The 7908-nt window shown below is 30.2% G+C and overlaps 1 long non-coding RNA gene across 4 annotated transcripts in view; it reads right to left on the reverse strand.

Annotated features, from left to right (window-relative positions):
• LOC141455795 (uncharacterized) overlaps nt 1-6812 on the reverse strand; it is a 20710-nt gene extending 13898 nt beyond the window's left edge. For all 4 annotated transcript variants that reach the window (XR_012459446.1, XR_012459447.1, XR_012459444.1 and 1 more), the window contains exons 1-5: nt 6368-6812; nt 6086-6149; nt 3251-3566; nt 1751-1895; nt 1144-1250 (exon numbers count right to left, since the gene is read on the reverse strand). This is a non-coding gene — a long non-coding RNA (uncharacterized lncRNA). The remainder of the gene's footprint in view (nt 1-1143; nt 1251-1750; nt 1896-3250; nt 3567-6085; nt 6150-6367) is intronic.
• Between the last annotated feature and the right edge of the window lie 1096 nt (nt 6813-7908).

The following is a 7908-nucleotide window of genomic DNA, read 5'->3' on the forward strand; positions in this document are numbered from 1 at the left end:
GGAAATTAGGGATAGTACTCAATGTGTGTTAAAGAAATATAGTTTTGTTATTAACTGGGAAAGCTAACATTTAATGATATTTTTTAATAAATTGCGTGACATTTTTACTAATGCATAGGGTAAGTACAGAGACCGGAATCGGTGAACGAGTTGTTGGAATCGATTCCAACCCTGGAACTGATTCAAATCCAACGAGTCCAAAGACGGACTCGTTCTGCCCATCACTACTGTGTAAGGGAGGTTACGTGGTGTTATCCAAAATATTAACGAATTGTCAAACATCTGTAAAAACTATCTTAGTGAAATTGGGATAAAAGTTGAATTTTTAAAATTGCTTTTTACTTTCTGTTTTTCAAAAATGATAGACTTCAATTACAATCTAATTGTAAACAACAAAATCAACAAATCAGCAAAATTAGACCACAATTTTCACTTTTTCTATAGTTTTTTACCTCTTACTTTTAAAAAAAGATCGTACCTACATGTACATTTTACTATTGGCCTTAATAGTGACTAACAAATACAAACCTGGAGTGTTCGAGTGAAATTAGGGAGCGATTTCCTCTTTGGCTAATGGTTTTACCTCTTGTTTTTCAAAACAGACCGACCCAACATATACAATCTATCATTGCCTTTAATATTAACTATAAAATGCAGAAACATCAGCCTTACAGAGAATTAGAAGTATTCAAGGATCGTTCAAAATAATGAAATGAGTTATAACAGCGGAAGACAACACGCCCAATCTACTTATTTGCGATACTTGACATAATTGTTGCAAATGTTCAGTATTGAAGAAGTAAAAAGACCAATCAAATTATATAATTAAATATTCTGAATGTGCAATCTGTACAACACATATGTTTATTACTTAGTAATTCACTTCAGTAAACTAATTTGAGCACTAAAAAGCCCTAAGATTGATAGAGAATCATTAAAAGTGAAAAGCACATGCGCTTTTTTTTTTTAAAAAAAACGTAAATCTAAGTTCACGTACCTTCTGAATAGTTTGAATTTATGCAAATCATTGTACTTACAACGTATCTAATCTATTACTGCATACATTATTATTTATTTTCAGATAATACGTCATAATATCTTAACTGAGAAACCACATGCTATAGGCTGAAAACTTGTACTTACTGTTGCTGTAGGAGTTAAAATGTGTTACACTGGATAAAATGTCATCAAACCAGCCATTTGTTTGATTTGAACTAGTTCAGAATTACCATTAGAATGTCGAAAAAATGCTGAGAACAAAAATAAAATTTGTATAAACTATTTTTTATACAATTGTTTTCATTGCAATTTACAAATACGTACATATTTAGTAAAAAATCACATTTCAAAAAGTTAGAATTTAAAACTACTTGTGCGAACCTTACAAAATCCAAGCTCCATAATTCTAGGACGTTATTAAACTTTACATTATTTATTTAAATTTCATGGAGATTGCTCTCTCCTTCAAATGAGGGAAATGTGAATATTTACGTGGAAGTTCATAATTTCCAAATACATAATCGTAATTAGTAATTTACTTTACAGTAATAAAGACGACCAAAAATTATTAACATGTTACGAAGTAAATGACCGCTGAAACATAATGAACACTAAAACTAACTTTTTAAAATGAGTACACTTAAAATGCATCTACTATCAACTGTCCTAGGAACATGACAATTTCATAAACACTTCTTATCACATTAACTAGTTATTAAAAATAAAAGTATACACAAAAAATGTTGCTTACCTGCAAGAAATCCTTAACGCAGTAATGATGCAAAAACAAGTTTTTTAATTTCCTAGGAAGTTATCGCTTAATGCAAATAGATAATGCAATCAGTTTTCAAAGCTATGAAAAGTTCCCACTTAGTTACAGCAGCATCAACTTTAAACTATCAATCACAAATAAAGAAACATTAAATTATGATGTTAACAGTGAATTTTAAACATGGAAAGACTAAAGCTAGTTTAGGAGTGGATCTTTTCTCTTAATTTTACTGAAACGCTCCCGTTTCCGTATTTGGTAGTAATTATTAAATTAAAAGCTATATTCTGCATATTGTGCAGATCTATTTTGAAAAACAAGAAGTGAAAACTGTTAGAAAAGGTGAAATATTTCTCCTAATTTCACTCGAAGTTCAGTATTTGATAGTTGATATTAAAAATGTCTCAATTTTTCAACAATTTCTCCTATATGCAATGGTATTTACATTTTGAGCTTCGAAATTGATTGACCCAATAAGCACAATCTAGCATAAGCATGATATTAACTATTAAATACAGGAGCAGCAACATTCCTGTAGCCTTGCCTTATTATTAACTATTGTATACAGCAATCACAGCATCTTAGTAAAATTGGGATAAAAGTTCAATTTTTCCAATTGCTTTTTACTTTCTGTTTTTCAAAAATTATAGACTTTACAATTACAATCTAGCATTGGTCTTAATTTTAACTAACAAATCAGATAATGCAATCAGTTTGCATTATCTAAGTATCAGTTTTCTAAGGTATGTAAAGTTCTTACTGTCTTAGATACAGCAGCATCAACTTTAAACTATCAATCATAAATAAAGAAACTTTAAATTATGATGTTAACAGTGGATTTTTTTTAGAGGTAAACTTCTTTTTAAAATACTGACGATATTAAAAGTTTATCAACGTGGGTTATGAACATTTAATAAAAAAAAAGCAAATTATTACTGTTGCTATGTGATTAAGAGAATATTTGGAATAAACCGAATAACATTTTTACCCCTCTGCCATAACGGACAGTTGTTCCATTAGGTTATTAAAATTAATGTTTATTTTAATAGTGTCAAAGTACATGTTCATGCTACCTAGCGGCAATCACTAAAACTACTTCTTAAGTAATTACATCTTCCTAGTTCAAGCTATTGCCGCTAGATAGCATTGGCTTGACCTTAATGTGTATTTTTTCCATTACTTACTTTAAAAGTAAGAACAGAATGTACAGTATTTCTAATAAGGTTGCTCAATTTCTTAAATTTAAATCTAAGGACTTATTTATTCTTTGATTTAAATAGAGCAAATACCAAAATAATATATCTATAAATTCCACTTTCTTCACGTTATGTATAATGGAACCAACCAATCCTATAAAACTATTTTAATAATTGTGGGCCAATAATATGTATTGGTAAAACAAGCGATTAAAATTATCAATAAAATTCATTACTTATAAGTAACGTAACTAAAATTTCCATAAGTAAATCAATAAATACTAACGATTTTTATAAGAAGTTGAAGATCTGGAGTAAAAGGTTGTCAATAAATCTAATGTTGTTCCTCAGTCATGCTAATCCATTGTATCCGTCAATCAACAGTAAGACTTCAATCTTCTGCAATTATTTTATCATATGCTAATATGTCTGATGTTTTACAGAGCCACCATTGGGGCGATCTTTACCTTCTCCTTTCGGGAGTCTATCCTTTAAATAGGCATTAAGTTCTCTCACCACTAGAAGTAATATATGTGCAGACTTGTGAGTTACCAGCCTTCTATATGGTGTATGTACTGTTCCGTCGGTATGTTTAAAACAATCTGCAATATCGTAAAATAAAATTTGCTAGTATAGCACTAAACTTCTTTCGTCCAGATACTGGATAAAAAGAAAGAGGTTCACTTAAAGATAGTACCACAAAGACATTACCCATACACACAACACTTATTTAATAATTCAACGGTTCAAAATTAAAAAGTGGGAGTTCCGTACATGTCAGTGATCAGTGCAGACGTGTTTAACAAGCTAGTTAAGTTTTTTTAATTTTTTACTTGATTTAGCTACGTTTTAAATAAAAATTTTTGTACAGGTACATTTGTGTTATGGTTCTTAATGTTTTTTGAAATTTTTGTGAGATTCGGTTTAGCGTAATACGAGAAAAAAATAAGAAGAAACAATGCCAGCAGTAATTTGTAGGCGATGGGTAAGAGTGTACTAATGCAAGTTGGAGACTGGCGCATTACTTAGTGCCTAGTACTTGTTCAATAAACTTTTTTTCTATTATTATCAATAAATTTAATCGCTTTAACAAGATTTTTTTTCTTCTAAGAAACTGTGTGTATTGATGAATAAAAGTAGTGCAGACTTCCTCGCCAATACGCCTTTAAAAGAAAATAAAATAAAACGTAGTGTAGGCTCGCCTGAGTCAATCAGTAATAAATTTTCCTGTGTGGAAGATATGAAGCTAGAAGCGGTTTCTAGTAATGTTCAATCGTCATGGATACAAGAAATTAAGGTAATGATAGCAAATATTAATGAGCAAAATGATTAGAGTAGCAACAAAAGATGATATAGATATATTCAATGTTAAAATGGACAAGATTATGGTAGAACATAGTAATATGAAGGTAGAAATAACAGCAATTAAAGAAGAAAATAAACAGTTAAAAGAAAAAATCATTGATTTGGAAAATAAAAGTAAAAGGAATAATTGAATATTCAGTGGTATTCCTGAGAGCAATATTATGAAAGTGCAATTAAAGAAGTTTGTAGAAATATATTGGGTTTGCAGAACGAAGTTGATATTATCCAGGCTTTTCCGATAACTAAAATTTTTCCATCTAATAGAGGTAATGTAGTTGTGGCAGTGTTTGCTTCGTATAAAGATGTTTTAATGATAACTTCAAATGTAAGGAAAACTCAGAACACTAGCATACAAATCCATCAAGACTTTTCAATTGCAACCAGAGTAAAACGAGGTAAATTACTATTGTTGGCCACCTGAACTGTGGATTCGACTGCATACAGACATCTTGTTGATAAGAAATACCCAGGGTGTAACTATTAAGTTAAAATTGAATGATGAGGCGGGTATAGTGACAACTGGAGGTTTAGATGGTTTTTCAGCTTTAAAAGAGGCGACTGGATGCGATTTCTCATATTTCTATTGCAAGGAAGGCAACAATATCCATGTTCTAGTTATGGAAATTTATACACCAAAGGTATCAGCCATAGAAACATCAGCACAAAAGATCCTGACATCCTCCCCAATTTGAAGGAGACAACTCGGTGTAGAACATCTGATTTCACTTCAGAAAGAAACATTGTAACAGTAAGAAGTACATTTTCGATTACTATTTTATATTATAATGTTAGGGCTGATACCTAATACCTGATACCTACCTGATACATAATGAATAAAAAATATGATACTCATTTTCCTAGGTTTCATTAACAATTACGATATATGTATTCTGTTATAATGAAACTTTCAAAACTGAACGCGAAATGAGTAGATATGTAAATTTATTTACTGATTATAAATTACATTGGGTATTTGCAATTAATGAAAATCCAGGAAAAACAGGCCGTGCTAAAGGGGGTCTATTGATTGGCTGGCTATAAGGTTGATTTATCGTGCTATGCAATGTTTGAGAATTTTGATAAAGTAACTGTGATTAGAATTCAAAGAGGTAATCAGATTATTAGAATATTACCAGTTTACAAAAATTGCACTGCATTACTCAATGACATAATGATTTATGTAATTTCTATGTGGAAAGAAATATTTGGAATTGTACTGTAAGTGGGGATTGTAATGCTCGAATTGGAACTGTCAAGTTATACCAGATGAAATTGATGCTGAAAAAATAAGAAAGTCTAAAGATGAAATAATTAATAATGAAAGTCAGCTCATTTCAGAACTAAGTTAATAAGAGATTTTTAAATCTATATGCATAATGCAATGATGAAAGAGATCTCAAACATCTAAAAAATATGCCCACGCTGCACAAGAGGAAGAAAGGAAACGCTCGATAATTTACACATATATTTAGAGACAACCTTTGGGCACGAGGACATCACATTCACACATATACTTTTGCGGGTCAAAATCCCCCATTTTAAGATGGACAGCGCCGATAATGGCACACCTAAATAAAATTCCAAATCGAATGACACCTCGTTCATAAAAACCGGTTCACGCGTTAAGGCGTTCTATTGTTTACAAAAAAAAGTAACAAACACAATGTTGTCGTTTCTGCACAATTTTGGCAACTTTTTTCGTGGAAATTATTAAATGTAAATTGTTCCAAAAAAATAAAGTAATAAACGTACTTACTTTTATATTTCTATAAGACAGTTCCTTCAATTGTTCAGAATGAATTAAATCTTTTCCTTCTAATCTAAACGAAAAAATAAATACAATAGAAAATTAATTCTTAAGTGTGACTTAATTTTTGGACTAATTACTACTTGTTTACCAAAAATTTTCTAAATTTCTTGTTTTGTTTTAGCATTCACATCTTATCATTTAGCCAAAATACCACTTTAAATTGGATGCATAATTTAACATTTTGTGTGCCATGTATTGTGTAAATAATCTATTTAAACGTGTACTTACTGAATAAATTAACTTTCAGTTTGAAACAATACCATTTTTCATCCATTTTCATTTGTTCGCAGTTTTCATTAAGTTTCCTTGTTTGTAATGGTTGCAAATTGGATACAAATCTTTTGTAATATTTACTTCTGCAAACCGTAAAATGTTTGCAGGAACTTGCAGCTGGTACAAAACTGAAAATAATTGATGTATCTGTGGCGGGAACTTATAAAAAAGTATTACTCTACCGCACATGTACTGAAAATAAATAGGCCACACCTACGTGGGTAAAGATTAACACGAAATTTTCTTTAAGTTATCAGTAAACGTGAATGAATTTCTTTTATACACTAACAGAAACGGATAGAATATTTTAAAAAATAACATATTTAATTAAAAGGTTATTTACTAAGGTCTTGGTTTTTTAAAATTTATTTCCTAATTGAATGAAAAAGGTACGTTATCCATATTTAAATGTAAATTAAAAAAAAATATATACCTACCTTCACCTAATCATATGATCATCACAAGCAAGAGACAAGCAAGTATAGATGTAATAAATACACATATGTTCGTAATGAAAGCTACTAAAATAAGTGAAAATTTAATCTCAAAAATTTACCTTTGAAATGGAAATGGATGAATTTAGCAGAAATGGATAACAGCTAAAAGTTCTAAAAAGGGTCTAGTAAGTGCTCATATCTGATGGCAAAAAGTAGAACTAAAGTGTAACCTTCCAGATTTTGGAAGTGAAACAGTTAATTGTTTATATTAAATAAACAATTCTGTATGAAAATAAAATAACTCAATATCAAATTTTTTTATGATATTTACATGTCGTTCCTAATAAGAAAAATTTTGTTGCTATACATATATGTTTTTTAGATTTTATTATACATGATGTTTGGGTATTGAATAAACAATTTGAAGAGTAGGAAATAAGCTTATGCAAGTGTAGAACTGTCAAGGCTCTTATGTAGGTAGAACTTATTCCCAACAAGATACTCTTAAATATTCATAAATCCCCCTGAACATTGGGTGATTTAGGCTCACGTTTCTCATACAAATAAATCTAGAGAAGATAGGTAGTTATGTATTCACCACTTTTGTCGACTATAGAAGGAATGTTCAATCACCAAATCTTCTGGATACACTGATTAATCTTGGCCTTAATGGCAAAAATCAATCGAATATTGAAACAGGAAATGAGAAATGTTTATGGAGAAATTCCAATGTCTCATTGGTCAGATTCATGATAGTCTTTCAGTACAGCATTAATCATCTCATTTATGAAATATTTCTACCAAAATCGCTTTTGTTTGCTGATAAGTTAGTATTTCCAAGTAGAACTTGGTATGCTCAGAAAAGATTGAAAAATACATAGAGCTTATAGCTTCATTAATTACTTCAAATAAACACAGAAATACAGGGCCAGATTTTCCTATAGGCTAACTAGGCTTCAGCCTAGGGCCTCAAGATCCAGAGGGGCCTACATTTAAATTGTTAGCAAAATTAAAAATACACTATTCTAAAAAACATGAACAATAAAACGCTGTTTTAGT

The sequence above is a fragment of the Rhodnius prolixus genome, unplaced genomic scaffold (assembly GCF_049639745.1).
Source record: "Rhodnius prolixus isolate KJV_2025 unplaced genomic scaffold, Rpr scaffold_4, whole genome shotgun sequence".
NCBI classification, from domain to species: Eukaryota; Metazoa; Arthropoda; class Insecta; order Hemiptera; family Reduviidae; genus Rhodnius; species Rhodnius prolixus.